The sequence below is a fragment of the Hylaeus volcanicus genome, chromosome 8 (assembly GCF_026283585.1).
Source record: "Hylaeus volcanicus isolate JK05 chromosome 8, UHH_iyHylVolc1.0_haploid, whole genome shotgun sequence".
Taxonomy (NCBI): Eukaryota; Metazoa; Arthropoda; class Insecta; order Hymenoptera; family Colletidae; genus Hylaeus; species Hylaeus volcanicus.
In genome coordinates this window covers 7,153,038-7,175,201 of record NC_071983.1, presented here as the reverse complement: position 1 = coordinate 7,175,201, position 22,164 = coordinate 7,153,038, and the positions used below count along the sequence as shown (strand labels likewise).

General features: G+C 43.5%; 1 protein-coding gene across 2 annotated transcripts in view; it reads right to left on the bottom strand.

Moving 5' to 3' along the window:
• LOC128881473 (protein rhomboid-like) overlaps positions 1-22,164 on the bottom strand; it is a 133,608-nt gene that overhangs the window by 19,405 nt on the left and 92,039 nt on the right. The window contains exon 1 of one of the 2 annotated variants that reach the window (XM_054132528.1): positions 2,259-4,163. The exons of the other annotated variant lie outside the window; for it this stretch is intronic. The gene's annotated coding sequence lies outside the window, so the exon portion shown is untranslated. Of the gene's footprint in view, positions 1-2,258; positions 4,164-22,164 lie in introns of those variants that run through there. 2 annotated transcript variants of the gene reach the window in all.

The window sequence follows — 22,164 nt, the reverse complement described above, 5'->3', positions numbered from 1 at the left end:
CGCATTGTTCTTCCCGCAAACCAGGGAGAGGCCTTGATTACGCCGCTCCTCGTATACGCCCGCGTACGTTTGATTTGCGTGGCCGACGGCCAGACGCCCGTTACGTTAATTACGTGCGGACAGGTACACGCTTTCGCTGGACGCGTCAATGCTTCATTAGGCACCGGTACGCCGAACTTTCCTACCCATCGCCTTATCATCGTACGCCCCCAAACGTCTGCCGATCGAATTTGCCTGTTTTCGTTCATTTTCAGGTCGAACTTTACCTTTAAAGTGATCCATGATATTTTTTGTTTAACTCAAACGGATTCAGTAAGAAATTCTTTGGATCCTTCAGGCCTCTCAGGCTCTAGATCAGGCCTGGATTAGGTCTTTACGCTGTTATTTCGGTGCAGTTTAGAGAAAAAGGATCTTAGGGCAATTCTTAATCTGGGATCAATATTACAGAAACAAGATGGTGATATATTCCGATTGTAAAGCATAAAGTGAGGGATTGTTGAATGAAATCCGATGATGAAGCGACGAATAATGTAGGCAAATAGCGTAAATTCTATCAGTCCCAGATGGAAGAAATACATTTGCATACATGAACAATTTTTAACATAATTTTCACGCGAAATGTGCATCGCCATTCATCTCGAGTATCTTGAACTGTCGAGGCAGTGAATTCGACATGAAAAAAAGAAAAAAAAAATGATTTGATCTATCGAACGATTCCAGCGATAACGTGTCCAAGCGCGACAGAAAATCGCGGCCCACTCTCGAAACGAACGGGTTCGATACACGGAGTGTCGTCGATCGACGGAACGCAAAAATTAATCGAGACACGGATCATTGAACCGTAAGCTCGATACAAATCGAAACACGTTGAATGGAAATTGCCGGGGCGAGCTTTTTCACCGAACGAACGGTCGTTTATTTAATCGTCTATTCACCCGATCAATTATCGTACGCCGTGATTAATCATTATCGGTGTTATCTCGAGAAATGGGCGACGTTTATGAGGGGGTGGTGTGTGTGTGTGTGTGTGGGTGATTCGAGCTGATGGGTTTTGGACACTGTTTCCCTCCCGCTGCTTTAAATTCCCATCGACAACGACGAATGTCCAGCGAAAAAGTTAACGCAAATTTGCCGCTCAACAAGCGCAATGTAAACGTTTCGGGGATCGCTTTATTTAGGTCGTTTTCGGGGGAATGATTCCGCGAAACGTGTTACGGGAAGAACTTGACACACCAGGGGTTGAAGTGGACATTCATCGACGGGATATTTTTGGTGAAATGAGGCGTGATTTAATACGATACATTTCCAATTTGTATTTTTCTCGTTTCACTTCGTTCATAGTTTTCCTTAAAATTGTTAGAATCGAGATGAATTCCTTTTAACGAAAAAGTACGATCGAAATTTTCAAAAAATCCGCGTTGAGAAAAATACGTATATCGTATTTTTCGGTCCTTTAAAACATATCAAAAAATCAAAACAATCGGAGGCGAACACCTAATAACCTTTCCTTGTAAAAATCGTCGAAATAAATGCACTAGAAATTTTAGAGAGACGTACCGGAAATGCCAAGCATCCGGAAATTCCTAAATCAAGCAACCCCTAAAACCGCTTCCAACTTTCGCCGCGTGTCCGAGCTACTCGCGAATACGTTCAGACATCGTGGTTGCGCAACTCGCGTGCATCACGCTCTTTCCGCGAGGCAAAAGGAGGAAAAAGACACGGAACCGTCGTCCGGTACGGCTGTGGAGGGGAAAGGGAGCTTGGAAATTATTTAGGCGTGTTCGGTTGCAATTTTGATTTGTGGTCGCCGCGCCAACGCGGATCGGGATTTCGGAGTGGCAAGGGCTCGTGACAGAAAGTCGATAGAACGTCGCTGAAAATTAATGAGCCAATCGTGTGTAGCCCCCGTTGGTCGAGCCGCTGGAATAATTAATGGTCGTGCATTTGTACTTCTTCCCATCGGGCGCTCGAGTTGGGCCTTCTTTCGAGGTCGAAAAGTGTCCTTTCACCTTTTTTCCATCTTAGATTTTATCGTATTTTTAGTGGCTCTAACTTGCTATTCGAAAACAGTTTTGAGTGTATGTTGTATTTTATTTGGTATTAATCAGAGTATTGATTTTTTAATCGACGTCTTGCAAGCAATTTTGAGCTGAGTCTATTTTTTGTTTTGTGTGATTAATTGTTGTAGGAATGGTTGGGTATTTGAAATGTTATTATCGAGTTACTTACTACTGATATAAATTTGTTTACTGCTATACCTTTAGATCTTCATGTTTATTGCCTCTAACTCTTCGCCGCAGTCGCTGTCCACCAGAAACAAGTAAAATTTGTAAAATAAACTATTTTCCACGCGTCGTTCGCCGAATAAAAAAATGTGAATTTCAGGTACAGCGAAACATAAATCACGTTACTGTGAACAATACAAAAATTTAATTGCTCGGTCGAAAAAGTTTCGATAATAAATCACTACACTGTCGTTCTTTCTCTCCGAACGTTACACAAATAAAATCCTCGAGCAGCGAAAGAAAGATGCACCAAGCAATAAAATAAGATTTATTACAGCGACAACTAAAGACTATAATCCCCCACTCGAACTTTGTTCGTCATTAAAATAAAATTCTCAAGTATCTGATGCACAGCACTCCGACCACCATTTATTCCACGAAAATGAAAATTCGAACCGCAAAATAAAATCTATCACACAAAACGATAATCGAACGATGTCCCAAAATTCGCTGAACTTCGTCCCCCTCCACGATCGATAATTCGAACAAAATTTCGCCCGTCTCTGGTTCCCGCAAGTAGACCGTAACGCACACCGGAGTACTGTATCCTTCCACGGTTCTCGCTAAATTCCAACCAGGCCGCTGTCCACCGACGAAACTCGCGTTCGAACTGGAGCACCGGTTACGCAAAACGGAAGAGCGCGATCAGCGCGCATCGAAAGACCGAAACGATCCAATACGCGGCGTGACGGTGTGAGAAAATAATTGGCAAACCGGGCGGAAAATGAAAAAAAAAGAAAGAAAGAAAGAAAGAAAAGAAAGAATAAAATCTCGGAGAGCCTGCGTTCGAACGCGACGCATCGAATCGTCGACGCGCGAATGTACTTAGCTCGGAGAGACCAGCTCGCTGGCCGTCGTCTTTGCATTAATTATGTAACCGGCGACTCAAGGCTGCCGTGTGGAAACTGGCGAGTCGTTCGCCGTTCGCGCGATCAATCGGCCCACGATCTGGAATTTCAAACTTGACCCGACCGCGCAGCAATCGACTGACGGTTCCGCGAAACTCGTTAAAAGGAAATTAAACGGGCAGATGAAAACACCGCGGTCCTCCGAGTCCCCTTTTCAATTTCGTCTACCGCCGGGGGAGTTTTTTCTTTTCGGAGTCGATTTCGGTTTTGGACGGATCGCGGAGTCGGTCGTGTTTCGGTGTTCTAGGACTTCTTTATTTGTTTATTAATGTACGGTGCGTTAACGAGGGAGTTCGAATTTGGACGGATACTGTAGAGATCTATTTACTTTCTAAACATGTACGTTCTTTATCTGTTTATTAATGTACGCGTGCATTAACGAGGGAGTTCGATCTTGAATTTGGACGGATACTGTAAAGATCTATTTACTTTCTAAATGTGTGCGTTCTTTATTTGTTTATCGATGTGTTGGTGTAGTAACGAGATCGTTTAGGCTTGAATCCAGCGTTTTGAGACAGATACTGCAGTTTCAAATGAGTTGTCCCCTAAAAGGTTTATTCGAAATTGTGTCAGGCACGTAAGTCAACCCAGAACCGAATCAAGAAGTCTTGAAAAAGTATGTATAATCACTGCCCCATGTGAATGGCACAAGAAGAGTTTTTTTTATTTTTCTATTATTAAAATTTATATCTTTGTTAATGTGACCGGTGTAAATTCTTTGTTCCTTGATTATTCTTAACACGCAGGAACCCGTGTTTTTTGACTTTTCAAAAAGTAATACTCAAAAATGGATATTCCACTTTCCGTGCTCCGTTAATGAGCCGGTTTAGAAAGGATCGGAAATTCTGTTTACGCGTAATTGCGATGCACGTTAGAGGGACCCAGGGAAAGTAATTTCGCGTGACAGAATGTAGGAAAGGATCGAGTTACGATGGGAAGGCAGGGTTTCGAGTAGCCGAGGCAATAAAATGCTGGCTTAACCGCGGAACACTCTGCTGTTATTATTCCCTTTTCATCGTAGACCGAATAGCCTCGAAGTTGACAAACAAACAAATTGCGATAAATTCCTCCTAAATTTAATGAAAGGGTAACACCGCTTCAGAAGCTGAAAAGAAGGTCTAACTTTGATCATTAATTTCGAGAGTATCGCAAAAGGAATAGGATTTCTTTTTACAGAGTTTATTGGACACCCATTGAAGAATGAAGAGAAATTGGTGTAGCATAATTTTAGTAGAAAATAGCAGCGACAGATCGAGTCATCAAAATTGACTTTTTTTTTTCGAGGACGGTTTTCTCGTTGTGTATAAAATCTAGAACAAACACTATTGGCTATAAAAGTACGTAGCGGTTTTTTTTATTTAACGTAAACCTTCTCGTTTTTATTAGCACTTTGATATATTTACTTGTTGGCCAAAAACTGGTTCAGTGCGCTGTTTCTACAATATTTGATTGAAAGAAAAAACAACCTACGTACGAGAATCGAGAGAGAAACGAGAATCTTCAGTTCGCATTGGATTTATTAGGATTCTCTCGCGTCGTTGATTCAAAGGAATCTATCGTCGGATTCGGTGTAGGTAGCAGACGGTACGATTCTCTTTGATCGAGCCAAAGATCCTTCCTGGTAGAATAAATAATCGACCCACGAATCGCGAAGAACTGACACCGCTCGAGTGGTATCGTTAACGACGTCAGATTCGAGTTCTTTGTTGTTGCGTACAGACACACCTTTGTGCCACGCGAAGACATTAGCTTCGGAATTGTATAGCGCCGCGTAGAATCTATTTTCTCGACGACTGGGATGATCGATGGTCGTATTCATCCGTCGCGACTCCTGGAACCAAGTGATTTTCTTTACAAACCCCCTCAGTCGTTCTGTTTAAATTGGCGACGATTCAAATACGCTCGGAGCGAGTCTAACGCGATAGGTTCGCGTCGAAGATGGAAAACTTTTGAACGGAAAGATCCTAGCTCGAGGTTGTCAGACCGCGAGTGCAATTGTACAACCTGATAACGTCGGTTAAAGTACACGTAACCAGAAATTAGATACTCTTGAATGGCAACGTACGTCTAACAGCGTTGATTATGCGAAGATCCTTGAAAGCCATGTACGCGTTGCTTTTCATTACCGTGGACCTCGAAGCGTGATTATTACTAGCTAGAAATCATATTCGCGAGATATTTTATCGCCTTTGCGGTGACAGACGGGAGAATAACAGAGACCTTTTTTTTCTGGTATCTACCAGCAACTCGAGATGTTTCTTAGCATTCTATCGCCATGAATTCTAAGCTAACCAGATTTGAGAATAAGGTCATCTTTACCTCGCCGAGAATCATTTTATTAGCACTTCGAGCTCCAAAGAAATTAAACCCAAAGAAACATTAGGTATTTTAGATTTGCTGCGTGAAGGCTCGGTGCCGTCACAGCCTTGAAGAACCATTTATGCGACCGCGTTCGCGAGCCTCAGAATCTCCGGTATAATGCGGAAACAGATATAAAGATTTAGATAAGAGCGTAGAATTTTTACTCGGAGGACCGAATGGATTATTTATTTCTCAATTACAAAAATTGCTCGATACGCAGAAGCAGATCTGTGAAAATTGAAATAAGCGGAAAATCGTTAAAGCAGCGATTAGGAAGAAACGAGTATTTTACTTTCCTCGACCAGAAGAGTTTCTACGTTCGTTCCGGAACGGAATTCACCGAGAAATTTTCTAATAAGAACCTGCGATCAGGATCGAAACACCTAAGCACCTACGTTTCATTAGACATCCTCGAGAGATTCATTTTAACGATGATTACCGACGGCTTCGTTACAAGCTGTCGACAACACGGAACCTTTTTCCGAATTTTCCGCTCGTGGAAACTTACAAGGACACGGTTCGATCGTTTAATTGGAAAACGTCCAGGGCGCGTTTGTAACCGAACGAAAACACGCGTGTCGACAGGAAAACTTCCCCGGCGTTCACAGAATCCGTTTGCCCCGCTGTTTTTTCAGCTTTCGCCGAAGCTGGCAAATATTTGACACGGTACATATTTGAACTGTTTCTTGTTCGTGATACTGGCGCAAGTCCTAAATTCCATAGCTTCGAGATTTTTTTTTAAGACCGTTTAGAAGTCGAGACTCTCGTTTCGGGTTCGATTCTTTTTTTCTTTTACCCGTGAAAATATGAATTTCGCGCAAGTATTCGCAGAATATTAACGGTTCGCCGACCGGTAGCCCATTAATCGTCTCTTTCGCAATTTTGTATGCTCCCACTGTTATGGGAATGATGAAATATTACGTAAATATAATTCGTAAAATTATATATTCCAATGGATAAAATAGATTTCGTATCACGCTTGTATTATGAAACTAAACAATAATATTAAATTTAAGTACATATACAGTCGGTGTAAGAAATATTCGTACAGTAACCAATTTCAAATAAAATGAATAAGAAAAGAAATAAGAGGTTAACATGAAAAGTATGCGGGAATGTTGGTTAATTATTTCTTCCCTTGAAATTAATTAATAAAATAAATATATGAGATTAAAAGAAATTGGAGTGTGCAAGAAACTACAAAATGCAAACAATATGCAAGAATATAAAAAAGATTGAAGGTAAAGTTCATGTTATAATGTTTGCAGAATAAAATAAATTCCTGTCTAGGTTCAATTTTTGTAGCGTACTTGTTACACTGACTGTATGTCCAAACGCTACCGGTCATTAAAGTGCTAATGAAACGTGAGTAGCGTAGAGGTTGTTATTTTACATGATAATATAGAGAATTAATATAAAATGTAGAACTTATTTATGTGAATCGTCAGGGGCTGTAGTTACGTTTGATTAGAGCTATAGGACCCCAACAGACTACTAATTACTTCGCTAATAAACCGCGTAAACAAATACAAATGCGAAGTAACGTAAAGCAAGAACTAAATGAATGTAAAGTACCAAAGAAAATAACCTCATAAATAATCCTCGGTCGCTCTGAATTATATAAACGTAGCAAAGCTGGACAACTTCGATTTGAATACAATTTATACAAGTGCAATAAGAAATAAAATGCAATAATTCGCGACAAGAATAAGAGAAGCAAGAGCCGACACGCTCGCCCAGAAGAAAATTCAATTAACATTCGATTCTGTTCTTCCTTCAATATTCCACGAGAGAAAAGCTTTCTTTCGAACAATGTCGGACCGTTCGAGCAGCCCTGTAGCTCCAGCCTCTTGCCTTATCAGCGAATATTCAGCGAGGGGGAAGGGGTGGGAGGGCCAACGCGCGTGCGAATCGCGATTGCGCGGGATTAGAGCGACATTGCGTTTATTAAATCGTTCCGAGCCGATTGGCGGGCAAAAACGCTCACGGTTTCTTACAACGAAACATTGTTTCGTCAAAGCAAGCGAGAGGCTTAATGAATATTTCAAAGCCGCGGGCTGAAATGCCCCCCCTTCCGCATTTCATGCGGCGACGATTCCTCTCGAGCGCGACTTCGCCTCGTTCTTTGTTGAATTGTTCACCCGGTTTTTAATAAATCATCGTCGCGATTTGTTAGAGTGGAGCCTTTCGTTATGCGGATTTAATTGTCCCCATCGGACGGAATTGTTTTTCGAGTTCCCAAAGCCCACGGGTTTCGCGTTCCGTGAAACTTTCGTGCAATTAGATCGCAATCTTTTGGAAACTCGTGGAGTTATTTGTAATTGGGCCGGTATCGTTTGCGGGTGATTTGTTTAACGCGTTACGTACGTATGGAATTAATTCTGAAAGTGATGTGAGTGGATAATGCGAATATTTTTCATGAATAACAATCTCCAAGGAATCTTCTTAATTTTGTTATCTTTATTTTTGAATCTCGGATCAATGCTACCTTAACTAACAAAATATTTTCTTAATCTTTGAGATATAAATGAGCGTTCTGCAGAAGCAACAGATTTCGATTTCCCTAAAAAATTCCTCAAAATTAATTAATTAAAAGAGACTTTGGAAAAGATCGCAATCTAATTGCACGGTAGTTTCGCGCGGTTCATTAAGCCCCGAGAAGACTTTATTTTATAGCACTGTGACTCCGCCAGCACTCTCGGTAAGGGAAACAGAAATATTGCCACGATTAGCCTCCAGGTCTGTCCATACACAGCCCCTTAAATCATCAAGCAGCTCCAATTGTACCGAGCTTTCCCCAGTCTATTTTCTGGCTCGACTCCGTTCGATTCGTCATTTTTACCGGTTTTCCTCCCTGCTTGCGAGAAATGTGCTCGTTATCGAGGAACACGTTGTGCCAATTACGCTCCCGAGAAACCGTAACTTCGGGACGATGTTTCCCCAAATTCCATCTGCCGAACTTACTTATACGCTTCGAGGATTGGAAAATTCTGGTATAGTCTATATTTAAAGCACGAGGATAAGGGGAATGCGGGAAATGTATTTTAGACAGTATTTTTAAGGAGTTGAAATGGTAGAAGTATAGAGAAAATGAATGATTAGAATAGAACAAATTTGAGACAATGAGAATCACAAACCCTCGTTGTCGCAGACACTGAGAATCACAGATGCTTACTAGAGTCTTAGGCAATGAGAATCACAACAAACTCTCACAGTATCAGGCACTGAGAATTACAAACTCCTCGCAATCCCAGGCAATGAGAATCGCACACTCTCATTGTCTCAGACACTGAGTATCACAAACTCTTACTATCTGAGGCACTGAGAATCACAAACTCTCACAATCTCAGACACTGAGAATCACAAATTCTCACAATCTCAGACACTGAGTATCACAAACTCTAACAACCTCAAGCAATGAGAATCACAAATTCTCACAATCTCAGACACTGAGAATCACAAACTCTCACAATCTCAGCCAATGAGAATCACAAACATCTCACAATCTCAGGTACTGTGAATCACAAACTCTCACAGTCCCAGACACAGAAAATCACAAACTTTAAAAACTAGAAACCGCAAGATCCCACCCTTCCACTAACGAAACCAGAAAACTAAACAATAAAGTCTTTTAATTAGTTTCTATCCGCCCACCAACACACTTCTTGAAGCAACCAGACATCCTGCCATCCTAGCTTCCATTTTGTTCCGTTTGTCCTCCTTGGATTATTGTAAGTTTCTAAATGCATATTTTCGACGTGCTCCTCCAGGAGAAGAAACGGACAAACGCGTAATTACGCGTGTAATTCGCAACTCGCTAATGAGAGCCACAGTTCCATGTTACGGGCTGGGGATTCAGGCTGTTTGCACGGCGACGACGGCGCGCGTTGTGTTTGCGGATTCCTTGTGCAAAGCTATGCGAGGAGGACGGACCACCATTCGCAAACACACCGGTTGCCGACGTTTGTTTCTGTTCCTTGACGGTCATCGATCACGATGGAACGAACCATCGTGCCTCGTTCGTCGGAATTTGCCAGGCTTTCATCGCTTTCAGGCTTTTGTCAAATAAATTCAAGGTGGTAGTTATCACGTAACTTTATATAAATCATATAAAATTGTCTACTATACTTTGTGAATTAATGTTAAGCATCATCTCGGGTTACTTACTTCGTGAAACTTCTATTTCCGAGCAAGTTTCGTGAACAGGTTTTATTTTAATGATAATTTTAACACGAATAAGAAAAATGCAGTTACTTGTAATTGTCAGGTTAATCGGTGTTCATAATTATACTGGCTATGTGGTATCATAATCACGGATTAGATTCTTCATGGAAACGCTGCTCTGCCAGCACTATACTTCATTTTACGTAATTAATAACGTTAAGGAGTAGTTATGCAGTAATACGTTCTTAAATAATTACACGAGACATGAGACTATAATTAACGAAGACACGTGAACCTTTAAATATTCCGATAAGTAAAGAATCAGGTACTACCGTGTTCCCGATGAGCCCTTTCCAAAACCACTTCCATTATATTGCCCGGGGCACCAAGGATCCGCAATCAATAGATCATTGTCAACGATAAAACGGAACCTCGTTGACTCCGACCCATCAATCTTAACCCATCAAGCATCGAGCAAACGATGCAGCGTTATTTCTTCCCCGTCGGTGCTTCCAGCTCGATCAACTTTTTACGAACGACAAAAATCGGATCGCGTTCGTAAATCTACCTCGAGCTGGGAGGCGACGCGTTCGACGAAAGAAAATCCGTCGTTTCGGGAAGAAGAAGAGGTGGTTACGAAAACACGCTTTTACGTCGTCTCAAATCCTCAGAACTCCAAAGTCTTAGCGCTACAAAATAAAAACGTTTCAGTTTCGAAGCTTCGTAATCTCACGTATCCGAGACTCGGTGTCTCAAAGATTCAGATTTCGGAGATTCTCAGGGGGTTAGAGTCAAATTTCATAGGCACGACAAATGGAGATTCCAAAAGGCTCGAGCATCAAATTCCGAAGATTCCCAGCATTTCGGAGTCGAATTTCTTAGACACGACAAATGGAGATTCCAAACGGAGGTGGTTACGAAATCATGTTTTTAGGTCGTTTCCAACGCTCAGAACCCCAAAGTCTTAGCGTTACAAAAAACGTTCCGGTCTTAAAGCTTCGAAATCTCAAGTGTCCGAGACCTCAGCGTCTCAAAGCCTCAGATTCCGAGGATTCTCAGCCTTTCAGAGCGAAATTTCTTAGACACGACAAATGGAGATTCGAAAAGGCTCAAACCCTCAGATTTCCGAAGATCCCTGATTCTCACTCTTTCGAGTCCTTGAACTCTCAATCCTGTAGAGATCACAACATTCCAAACTCTCGGAAATGTGAAACCCTACCATTTCAACACTCCAATCGATCTCAAACCCTCGGAATCCCAATTCTCCAAGACCCAGAGTCTCGAAGTCTCTCGGATTCTCAGTCTTTTAATGGGAAATCTGATCAGACCGGAAGAGGCCGGGTTCGATAGAGGTAAATCCTTCGTTTCAGGCGCGAGAGGAGGCGGCGGTGATCGGCGTCGAGTCCTCGACTCTTCCCGGTTTCGCTCGTTACATTAAAGCGGGGCGGAGCGTCGTAAATAAATAAGGGAACCAGGGGCCTCTACGAGTATTAAAAATGCACTTTGCCCGATGAATCTTCCGGAGCGAGCTCGAGAGCCGCGAACAAACCGTCCGCGGCGCTGTGCAAACTCGACGCAGGAGCGTAGGCGAGCGCGCCGGCTCCCGGGGGCTGCGCTCAGCCAGCCAGCCGCTTCGACGTCGGTAAACAACCAAACTGATGCCGAGGGTCGATGGTGTAAACGTTCTAGGAAAACATTCGAAGCCCCGGGACCGATGCTGGATCCCGCAAGCCCCGCGAGGAATCTTCCGCTGCCAAGAACAACGGCGCAAACATGTAAATCACGCTGCAGGGGGAGTGGGATGTTTCGCCCCCGCAAGTTTCGTTTGTTTGAGCGAATTCTCTCGGTCGCGTCTTTCTGGATTTCCAAATTTCCACCAGCTATGAGCCTTTATTTAGTAATAATAATTATTATTATTGTAAGGGGAGTTCTGTTGTTTCTAAATATGTTCGACATATGTTCTCAAAGGATAAGTGCTGGAAATTTTGACGAAATTGAGAAGCGATGTAGTATACAGGTAATTAGGGGGGGGGGGGGTTTAAGTCATCGTTCTTCCGTGTTTGTAGTTGTTTAGAAGATACAAGGATTAAAAGACTGCATTTGCTGTCAGCTGCAAACCTTTACAAGCGAACATTGTCTCGGAAAGAATACAATGAAATTAATTCCAGTTTCTGTTCTTTCCATTGAATAAATTGCTTGGATACCCAATCAGTGCAATCTTTCCAGTGACAATTAAAGAATAAAGCACTATTGATTGGTTTATTGCTTGACCCCTTGACACGTACATTCAATTTCTGACTTTTAAACAAATATTTATAATTAAATTTTCGAGTGACTCCGTAACACAGAAGCATTGTCGTGAAATTTATACATGTCCTAAGTAAATATCAAGAGGTTAAAGCAATTGGATTTATTTTCGAAGTCCAGCATTGGCCTTTGATCCGAGTATTTTTAGCGAGCACTTCATATCGATAGACTATCTGTAAAGCTTCACTCCGCGAACCAGACGGAACATCCCCATCGGAACGAAGGGAATCTCCCTTGGAAAAGTGTCGACACGTTTTAATCCGGCGCTCAGGGGTTCATTTTCCGCTAGATTAAAACTTGCCGAAACTACAATAGATTCTTCCCAACATTAATTCCCTCGTATCTGGTTCGAGTTAGGGGGCTATAACGTATATTATCACGTAGCGAGTATCGGCCATTCAACGGGTTAAACCCGAAACTAGTAGCCCGATTCAATTCAAAGTTTCAATGAGTTGCGGCTTCCGATTAAGAACCCGAGAGACTCCTCGGTTTCAGCCATCATGTCTGCCCGTTTCCTGTTTGCGGCGAAAAAGTCTCCGAACGGAGCGCCGCAGAAATTAATCGAAGCGTGTCCGATGAAATTAATCGCCGACCGCTTTTTCCGGAGTTTCCACGATTCGATCTGCGATTCCATTTGTCCGCGGAAACTATGCCGAGTTGGGGAAATTTGCTCCCGGGTAACTGCCCGGGTAAATAAAAAAATAAGGTCGGGCGCATTTTTCTAAGCGACTGTAAGGACATAATTTTGTAAAACAGTTATGTTACTCGATTAAAATTAATGAAAAAAGGTTGTTTAACGTTCGAAATATAGGAAACGGGAATTAGGAAAATGTATACAGAGGTGCAAGAAAATCGGTGCTTTGATACATGTCCAAACTAGTGGATTTTAAATATTGATTCGAGTTCGAATAATTCCAAAGTTCTGAATAAGACTCGTTGTATATTGTTTCAACGCGATTCGGGGTCGATATAAAAGCTAGCAGCATGTAAGTGTAATTCCAGATCGGGATTCGTCGGGCATCGACCGCGGAAACACGGCATTACAATAAATCCGAGCGCAGTCGTACACGAACTAACGCGATTCCGATGAATTCAATTCCCTTCGAACACGGCTGCTCCGCGCTCGTAATTACCAGGCGCTGGGGATAACACTGTTATCTTGCGCCTTTCACATCGGATATTCGCCGCGGACGCGTCAAGGGTGCGTATCATCGTCGAAAATGGACGTACAATTGCGCGATCGCGTTCCGTGCTGCGCAACGCGACAAACGTGGCCAGATCGACACGTCCGAGGACTCGGGGACGTGGGAATCGATACGTCGGAGGAGTTAGAGACGTGGGAATCAATGCTTCTGAGGGCCTAGAAGGGTAAGGTTGAAGAAATCGTTGGACCAACACGTCTAGGCACTTGGGAACGTGCGAAACAACACGTCCGAGGACTTAGAGACGTGCAAATCAATACGTCCAAGGACTTGAGGACGTGGGTATCAACATGCTTGAGAATCTAGAAACTTAAGATCCCAGAAAATTGCCGAAACAACACGTCTGAGGACTTGAGGATGTGGGAACCAATACATCCAAAGACTTGGAGACGTGGAAACCAACACTTCTGAGGACCTAGAGGCCTAAAGTCGAAGGAACTGCCAGACCAATACGCTTGGGGACTTGGGGACGTAGGGAGCAGCACGTCTGAGGACTTGGGAACACGGGAATCAAAATATTTGAGAATCTAGAAGCTTATAGACCCAGGAATTGCCGAACCAACACGTCTGAGGACTTGGGAACACGGAAATCAAGATGTTTGAGAATCTAGAAGCATATAGTCCCAGGAACTGCCGATCCAACACGTCTGAGAACTTGGGGACGTGGATAACCAACACGTCAGGGGACTATTTCGAGCCCACCCTTTCTCACTACACCTTCCCCTCGTTTAAGACCGAATAAGCGTGCGATTATTATAAGCCACGATCGTTAACATGCAAATGTTATAATTTCACCGCAGGACGTGTCCTTTTCACGAAAGGGGGCAGGGGCCAGCGTCACAACAAACACGGGAATGCGAAACGCTGACCGTAGTCACGGGACCGCGGTGTGCACGTCCGCCGTGTGAATTACGAATCTGTCAAGGGTTCGCACTTCGCGGGACAACGTCACATAATTCACAGGGGGCTGCGTTTCCAGAGGGGGAGAGGGAGAACGTGCGCGCGCGGTGAACTTTCCAGAAATGCTTGGAAACGGTCCTCGAATTTGACCAGCGTCGCCGGAGTTGGTATTCGTTGGGAAAAGATGAGAGAAAGACCGGCTAATTCGAGAAGACAATTATCTCCAAAAACCTAGTTTACGAAGCAATTTAACGAACAGAGATTTTAATGGAAATAAAACTGGAAACACGCGTAGCAATTAATAATACAATTAATAATACATAATTAAGAATAAGTCTAACGCGGAAACGAACTCGCTGAAAACGATGGGACACGAACATTGTCAGAAGGGAATCTAACGCAATTAAATAATAATTGCGCAGGACCCGAGAAGAACGAAACGGTCGGCAGCGGCAGTCGCCTCGAGTTCGCGTCATTCCACCGCCGGGATCATTAAAACATAAAACGGAGGACGTAAAACGTGATGGACATCAGGGAGGACACTTGCGTCGACGGAGCAAAGGTGAGAGGATTTAATGCGACGCGCGTCCGCGGCGTAACCGCGACAGTCAGCGAAATATAATCACTGCGGCGAGCCGGAATGCCATTTGCTGGCGTCACCTATGGGATTCACGGCCATTTTTAACGCGGGGCTTCAGCGCGGAAACCGCGAATATCGGTTCCAGTCGTGAAATGGAAAATAAAACCGACTCCGGGCAAACGGACCCGCAGATACGGACGTACGCCGGGAACGTTTGCGGCGATTTTATGCAAAACCTCGGCTGGGAAAGTGTCTTCGAGCGAGGAAAAAGTAGAAACTGTTCCGGAAGCGACAAACTAGATGGGAGGACTAATCGGAATTTTATAGACACAACTACGAGGGTTTAAGTCGTCGTCTTTCTAACTTCTTGATTGTTTATAAAATAAGAGACGATGTCAAAGGACATTAGGGATTTGAATAACTCTCAAGTATACGTTGTGGTCCAGATGAACTAAAAAGGGTTTACGTCACCACCTTTCTAACTTCTCGATTGTTTATAAAATGAGAGTCCTAAAAATTCCCAGTGTCTACTAGCTGTCAGGCAAACAGACGTCGGCAATGAAATTTTAACTTCGCGAACTTCGAATTGCACGAGCTGAAAGGCATCATAATACAAAAAAAATTGCCCATAAACGAGCGACTGTTCCGGGACGCGAGTGCTCCGATTTTGTTACTTTTTTTTTTTTTTTTTTCTAGTCGTTTTATCACGACGGAAAATCCATGGAGCAGTACGTTCAGAAATTGATGTATCGATCGATTCGTAAGAGAATCGACAAACAGCGAGCGGGAGTTCACGGTTCGTGTTGCGCTTGGCAAGCATCGCACTTAACATCGATGCGAATAAAAGTGCTGCCTTTCCGCGATGAAGTCGAGTGCGCCACTTGATACAGAACATCGCCGGAGTACTATATTAATCGCGATGAAGCGTTCGACCGCTCCGTAAAAGCAGAGCACTGTTCGGAAATTACGCGAGTTAGAGCTAAACGTAGTATCCCTACGCAACAACCGGACTCTAGCTGCGGCATGTTGACGTGCGCCATGATCGCCGGTGCTCAACGCAAATGTTACAAGTGGTACCAGGGACACGTGGACTCGTCGACCTCGTCTCGATTTCGAGATGTATTTCGAGATCCGAGAAATTGTATGGTTCGTGGTTCTTAGGAGTTTTAGACTCTCAGAGATTCTGTGTTTCAAAGCCAGAAACTGAGCCTTTTGAGAGCCTTTCGAGATCACAAAGGCTCAGACTCGCAGAATTTTCGAGTTTCAAAATCTTATACTTTCAGCATTCCCGGACCTCAAAGTCTCAGACATTTAAGAGCCTTAAGTTTCCAAACTCAGATTTCAGCAGTTCAAGTGTCCCTGAATCTGGAACTCTCAGGAATCAAAAATCACAAAGTCTCAGACCCGTAACGCTCAGAAACCACAACTCTCTAACTTCGGGCCCTCTTAATCCTAAGCTTCAAAGCATCAACGCTTCGCTATCTCAAACTCTCAAACTTTCGAACTCTCACCGCTCAAAAGTCTCGGAGCCTCAGAATCCCCAAATCACAAATTCCCCAAATCACAAATTCCTCGCCTGTCCAAACGCACCGGACTCGAGCACTAAAAATCTAAAACGGCCAAACATGGAAGCCACGCTGTTCGAAAGCGCGAGCCGTTTTAATTCGACGAGCAGCTGCTGCGTTTGGCAGACGCGAGCGTTGTATCGGAGCGAATATCGGGGTACGGGAAAAATTGAAATGGCTGTATCGCGGGTCGATGCCGATCCGCACAATGCGAGCGAGTCCATTACGCGTTTCGTGATCCATCGATTTGGATTATGCGCGTCCCGGGCCGTTACGTGTGCTCGATGATTTTTCAGAAGGCGAACGCGTAGGCGTCGCGCCGAAGATTTTGATTCATCCCGGGATTTGAATAACATGAGCGCAATGCTTGCGTTACGAGCTTTCGCGTCGTATCGGTTCCCGGATGAATTTACAATTCTGCTTCCGTGCACGGACCAACGGTACCCTGCAATTTTAATTGGTGATTTTCTTCCCTTTGGAGGGAACTGCGAGCTTCCGTCTTGTTTTAAGGGGTGGAGGTTAGGAAGTAAGAAGGTTTAAGGTTTCGAGAATAGGAACACGAGCGATACGATTTTTTGAAATTCGTAAAAGTATTAGCTTGTTCAAAAAATTCCTTTCGCCACTTGCATGTAGTTATTTTTTAACCGACTTCGAAAAGGAGGAGGTTACTCAATTCGACATGTATATTTGTTTTTTTGTGACAGTATTTATATAAATAGACAACCTAATCTCTCAGACGTCGATGTTACACAGTAATAGAGCAACATGGATCCTACACGATTCATTAATGTAACATGAAACATAAAATATTGAGTACGTATTACTTATTAATGAAACGGAAGAAACTTTTGCGACAACCTAGTAATAAAGTTGTAGCTCCAGGTAAGCAGAATGTCCTAAGCTACTTTTATCCTTGTTACCCAATAAAACTTCCCATTCTTGTTTCCATGTCAAATATTGCAACTCTTTACATACTATGCAGAAAAAACCGCATTGCAAAGAATTATGGCTTTCCTAACGAAAAAATTATAAAAGATTACCTACATATCACACCTCTAGACAGGAATCCTTCCTTAAATAAAGCGAGTGCCGAAATTCCTATAACATCTGGATTTATCTAAACGCGAAGGGCTGAATACCGGAAGAAGACGTTTCAACAGTGGATCGCGCGCGAACGTGTTTGGAAATTGATCCGGGCGGCGATTCAGCGCAAATTACACCCCTTAAACGACTCCCTAATTGCCGTTCTTGCCGCGGTCGTATAATCGTTACTTTTACCGCGAACTTCCGCGGGACTTTCAAACTTTTCGACTTATCAATAAACTTCCTCGTTCGGTAGAATACTTTTATCGGGCTCGCGGAACGACGACAATTCCGTGCCCGGCCAACCGACGCCCGGGAGGGGGTGGATTCATTAAAAATGTCAATTAGAGTTTCCAGCCGGATTCACCGGGAATGTGTAATAAGAAATCCCACCCCATCCGCGCGACGATATCTTCCGCTTTTTTGAGTTTTATCGATTCGCGTCGGGAACGTCGTAAATCGACGCCCGGGAAGCCGTGGAAACCTCGAGTTTCCTGCAAGTGGTGAAAATCTAATCTTGACGACTAAATTAAGGATGACAGTTACACGCTAGTTGCATTGTGGAGTTCGCGTAAGAAGAATAGACTCCTCTGGTTGTTCTCGCGTGACCGATATCGTATCGAGCTGAATCAAACAACTCCAAATCGATAAAAAAAAAAAAAAAAATAGGAGCATCACTCCGTTTTCGAACAAACTCTCGAACGATTAATCAAGCTCGCGGGCTCGCAACCGCTATCAAAACTTTCGGAATCCTGCATAAAACATTTTTTTTTTTGTTTTATCCCCGCCTCGCGCAATTCGATCTTTCCGATCGTTATCCGCAGTTACTCTCTAATTTCCACTCGTATCAGCAGCCGATAACGTTTCTCCCGGTCATTATTATTTTTTTGTATTTTTTTTAACGGGTTCCGCACGTAACAATATCGGTATCATGAATATTCGGCGATATATCGACGGGGTGGGGCTAGTAGGCGAGGGAGGGAGGGTGGTTGGCGCACGACGTTTTCATTAAATTCGTTCGAACGCGAGAGGAAAAACGAGAAACACAACAGAAAAAGGGGAGAAAAGTTGGAAAATAAAATCCGTGAATATCTTTGACGGGGGTTCGGAAACGCGGATGGGTTACATTTTTAACGCGTAAACACGTTTAACGTCGCGGATTAATTTATTGACCGCGGCCTCGATATTGCCGCGCGGCGAATGTTATCACGCGTCATAAACACTTATCGAATTCCATATTTGTCGAGCGCAGTCGGGCTAAAATTGACCAGCGTTTCGATATCCAGGCCGCATAGAATATTTCTGGCCAAGCCCTGTGTAAACTGTGCGATTCGGTGACCGTGATAATTACGCTGGCCTGGCTACGGGTTCGGAGAAGCCCGTTTTACAGTAAGCTCGATCGATAAACCGAGAATGATTTGCTTTCGCCAAAGAAACGCACTATTGGTAGAATAATTAACTACAGTTATTATTGAACGATGTTAGAGTCTCTGTTAGTTGAGAAAATCAGCGAGGAAAGCATCTGAAAGACGACAGGACTCGTATAGAGAACGTAATTTGCGAGAAAATTCGAGAAATAATATACGAGGGCGGGGGGAAAAATTCGTGAGTTTTCTACGTGAAAAACTACGTCGATAATGTGGAATACAATTTTTTAATACGGGACTTCGTTTTCGAGGAATAAATTAAAACATTCCGTGGGAACGTGTCTGACCATGTTTGCACATTTCTACTTCCGCAGGTGTTTGCGTTACTTCTGACTCGACTGGTTCTAATCTGATAAAAAATAGGTATCGTAAAACAACAGACATACATAAAAAAAAAATACATAACAGCACACCAGTGGTGGCGCACGACGCAATATCGCGGCAGTGTTTAAAAACGCAAGTGGAAGCAATCGTTAATTGGCAGACGCATTAGTCAAGCCGCATTAAATCGCACGCGAACGCCAACTTTAAATTGGAATTAATGCCAACGTGGAAAATACATTGAATAAAGTGGATGATATATTCGAAGATGAAATTTATGTTACGTATCAAGGCGATAATTTATTTTCATTCGCGTTGGCTTGTTTATAGTATTAGCGCTGAATCGACGGCCATAAGATCACAGTGCTGAAACTCCTAAAAATACAACGATCGTGTTCCTATAAAAATGATTGAATTTGAAACCATAAATGTCGCAGTATGATCGAATTTTATGTAACATTACGATAGGCGAAGGTATAAAAATCTGAATTATTTGAGAAATAAGAAATACATAAAAGAATGTAGAGAAAACCGACTATGAAAATTCCTTGAGCCATCTTCTGTGGCGTGTTTGACCATTACCTACCACTTCCACTTACGTTCAGTAACGATAGTCAGTCCCATAGGTATTAGACCCTCTATATCTATCGAAGAAATTTGTCTAATTTAAATGACAGGCTTCGTGTTTAAAAACAATTTTCCATTACAAATATGTACACGAATAAACTTCGCACATGTAACGTAAATTTCTTTAATAAATACAGAGGTTACGAATATTTATGAGACTTGTGTTATAATCGTTTAGAAGATACCAAGCTCAAACCCAAGTAGAAGCAACCATCCCCAACAACACCCAAATGATTCAAACCAAAAACTCAAAAATCATTCAAGCTCAATTCCCTCCCAAACGAACCCCCCTAGTAAAAACCTTCCCTCCACCTTTTCGATTCATTTTTACCCAAACAATCGACCCCCAAATCGCATCGTATCGCTAGCCGTCCCCTATACCGAAAACAACAACAAAACGTACCGCGTAAACACGAACCGCCTGTTTCACAGGCGCACTATTAATCAACGAAGAAGAAGCGAACTTGTCGCGCGTTTCTCGTCCGGTATCCGAGAGACGTTACGCTCCGCTCGATACAGAAAATAAATGCGTCTGGGTACGTGTCGTATCGCGATCCTTGGCGGGCGTTTTTCGTGAAATTTCGCTCCGAAACGCTTATCGCCGCGCGGGCCAGGATGCTCCAAATTGCCAATCGTTCCTAGCCGCGCGACAAAGCGGATCGTCGCTCAAGTTTCACTCCCTTCGCCTTCCTCCGTCCCGCAAGAAAAGCTTTTCCATCTGGCGACGCGTGACTAGCATCCCCCGCCCCCCCATTGTCTGGCAGCACTCCCAAAACTTATTAATTTACTCTACTTTCGGTTCGACGTCGCGGCCGACTACCGTCGGCATCCGTCGTTAATTATCGCAAAGTTTCCGCGCTTTCAGTTTTGTCCCGGCCACGCCGAGAAACGTCACCGAACCGCTGCCCTCGTTTCTCCGTTTCCATTCCCTTGGCGGTTTCAGACTGTTGTCGGAAAGTCTCCTGACCCCGGACGCACCGAGTCCTACGTGCTATGGTTTTAATTAAATGTTTTGCTCAAGTGTAATTTATTTTTTTTGTTCACTCTTCATACAGAGCAATCCCGAGGGGAACTCTGCAATTGAGGGTGGAAATGAAAGAGCATGGTTCCGGAAATTATAATAAACAATATACATAATATCGTATATAATCGATATTATATGCAATGTTTGCTTTACTTAGGAGAACCTACTTCTTTATTTCTGCTCTTCGTTGCTTCCACCAGAGACACTTCTATATAAACCACACCTTCATTCTTTTCTTGTACCCACGAATTATGCCACGAAAATACTTCCAATACATCAACCAGACGAAAAGCGTAGAACTTTCGGCCCATAAAAAAGAAACGCTCCCTCAAATAACCTTTGCATCGTCCGCATCGAAGAACCGCCTCTTCGCCCTTCGGCGTCACGAATACCTCAACATCCCCCGAAAACCTTGGCGTCTTCGAAACGCTGAAAAGTTTCAGCAGCACTCGAAACGAACGACCTCGCGGAAAGTGCAACAAACTCAGGCCAGAAACGTACCAGCCATGCCTCTGTTTCCGCCACGTCCGACCCCCCGACCACACGTAAGGGTTCTCCATCATCAACCTTCATCCCCGCGAGAGATCACCCGATCGACTCGACCCACGGAAACTCGGCCGCGGTTCCCTGCACGAAAACAACCGATAAATTCCAGAAAATCCCGTCCTCGCGTACTTTTCCCTGAAATCTCGTCGCGATCCCTCGGGTCCGGCTTGAGGAGATTCCGCTCTCTGTAAATGCAGAGAGGGTGAAGGTAAGCGAAGGGATAGGTACCAGAACCGAGACGAGACGATTCGACGCGGAAAGAGGGTGCTAATAGGATGGAGACGAGGGGTTGTGGGCGTCGAGGGACCGGCCGGCTCTCCGAGTCTGTTCATTGGTCGATGAAACGCGCCGACCACTGGCATATGTGGTCATTAACACGGCCGACTGGGCCGAAATCTATGGTCGTTCGAGAACGTCCGACTCGTCTTCACGCCTTACGCGTATTTGCGTATCGTATTTCCTAGCTCTGTTCGCGATCCTACCGAAAGTACGGGGAATCGATCACGGGATTTATGCGAGGGAATTTTTTTTCCAGGGGATGTCGTGGGACAACGAGTAATGAGATTTTCGTTTCCAGTGGGGCGGAATTTGAATTTAAATTAGGTTCGTACGGACGAGGCTGATGTCGATTTTTTGGTAAATAATTTGTGGTGTTTCGGTGTGGTGGATGAAAATGTTTTCGATCACTGTTTTGAGATATAGAGAAAGGGGAATGTTTATGGAAACGAAGAAATTGAAGTGAAGGTAGGTGGGACCAAGAAAATAGATTTAAATTGAAGGGAATTAGGGCTTTTGAGTTGATGGTTCTTTTGGTGCGGGAAGAATTTATATATTCTTTATTAATTTATTAAATGCTGAATTCAT